Genomic DNA, 2,074 nt, shown 5'->3' on the forward strand with positions numbered 1-2,074 from the left:
ACAAAATTTTCCAAGCTGACTGTTCCTAATGTCTATTCTGTTCCTCTTTAGTGTCACGTCCTCATTTCCATCCCCTCACCACTTGGATGCTTAAGATCAAGGTTATGCGGACTCTCAGGGTCTGCTTTATTACAGCTAAAACAAAAAACTGCTAAAGAAAAACACAACTGTGGCAAATTGTTTGAGTTCCTTTTTTTTTTTCTTTATTTCTTGCTCCTTGAAAAAACAATTTTTTTTAAAGCCTTCCATTCTCTTTGCTATGCCTTTGAAACAATTTATTCAGATTAGGGAAAATAATCTTGAGATATGTTAGGCTTTAACTAATCTATGGTAAAATCTTCAGTGATTTATGTTTATGGAGAACGCTAATGGTTTAGAACAAAAAACTGTCCCCAGAGAAACCGAATTGGAATTGGCAGTAGGTATCAAAAATGAATAGGAGAAAAATCAGGTCAAGAGAGGGTGAAAGAAGTCAGTGGGTTAAATGTTCTGTCAAAAGATTTTCACGCATCTTTCAACTTCAAATTCTTAAAGTGGTAACCAAAAGTTTATAGATACAACCTTGTCCGGTGTGACATTTGAAGAACAATGCCTGAATCAGAACAATGCCTTCCCTTGACTAAAAGGAAATGCAACCTAGTCTTAACCTGCCAGTGAAATGCCCAGAAGGTGGTTTTGCTTTGAACTCAGATGCTAGAACGGCCGCAGGCAGGGCTGTGGCTAAATCTGAAACCTCAGCAGGGAGCTTGGGCTTTTGCTCTCTGCCCTTGGGGATCATTCCTGCCCTCAGGGTTCTGTACTTTCACCCTTTAACCAAGGCCCCAGGTTCCTGCTTGGGGTTAAAAAAATCTACTGTGATTCATGTGCCACTCTCATAACCAAGGCTGGGGTATGCTGATGGGAATTATAGCACTGTGATGATCTAAAGTATTTTAAAATTTGAGATGATGGCCATGTGAATTACTGATAAACTCTGCTAGTTAGAAACATTTAATAAAGTGATAGGATGGTACACTTGTTCCAACATGTTTCAGTAAAGAATCTGTTTTTCTTGGGCTTCCCTGGTGGCTCAGTGGTTAAGAATCCACCTGCCAATGCAGGGGACACGGGTTCGAGCCCTGGTTGGGGAAGATTCCACATACTGCGGAGCAACTAAGCCCTTGTGCCACAACTACTGAGCCTGCGATCTAGAGCCCACGAGCCTCAGCTACTGAAGCCCGTGCGCCTAGAACCCATGCTCCGCAACAAGAGAAGCCACAACAGTGAGAAGCCCATGTACCGCAATGAAGAGTAGCCCCCGCTCGCGGCAACTACAGAAAAGCCCGTGCATAGCAACGAAGGCCCAATGCAGCCAAAAATTAAAAAAGAAAAAAAAATTTTTTTTTTTTACCACTATCTGAATCCAGAATACCAGTTTCCTGCTTGCCCAGACAGAGAGAGGGATATTAATTCTTGTTAAAGACCAATATATGACCAGGAGCAGAGCTTAAAATTTGTGAATGGAAATTGAGAACAGTCTAGAGCAGCCATGATCTGGGCTTGGGTCCTGGTCCCTATCTTGAGTCAGGCTCCAGGGAATAAAAAGATGAACACACATTCTCCACCCTACAACCCTGCCTGCTCTCCCTCTTCAAGGTACCGTTTGTATTCTTCAAAGAGTAGTCGACTTTCATACATAAAAGAAATATCACTTGGGACAAACTGAGGGCTTGTTGATTCTACAATCAAACACAATCTAGATTAAGCATTTCCTTATCTGTAATGTGTATTAGTTTTCTATAGCTACTGCAACAAATCGCCACAAACTTAGTGACTTAAAATAACACAAAACCTTTTTTTTTTTTTTTACATTCCATATATTTTTGTTAGCATACGGTATTTGTTTTACCCCTACATTACCCCTTTGGTAACCATAAGTGTGTTAGAATTCTAAGTACGTGAGTCTGTTTCTGTTTTGTAAATAAGTTCATTTGTATCACTTTTGTAGATTTCATATACAAGTGATATCATATGATATTTGTCTTTCTCTGACTTATTTCACTTAGTATGATAATTTCTAGGTCCATCCATGTTG

The sequence above is a fragment of the Neophocaena asiaeorientalis genome, unplaced genomic scaffold (assembly GCF_003031525.2).
Source record: "Neophocaena asiaeorientalis asiaeorientalis breed wild unplaced genomic scaffold, Neophocaena_asiaeorientalis_V1.1 scaffold472, whole genome shotgun sequence".
Classification (NCBI taxonomy): Eukaryota; Metazoa; Chordata; class Mammalia; order Artiodactyla; family Phocoenidae; genus Neophocaena; species Neophocaena asiaeorientalis.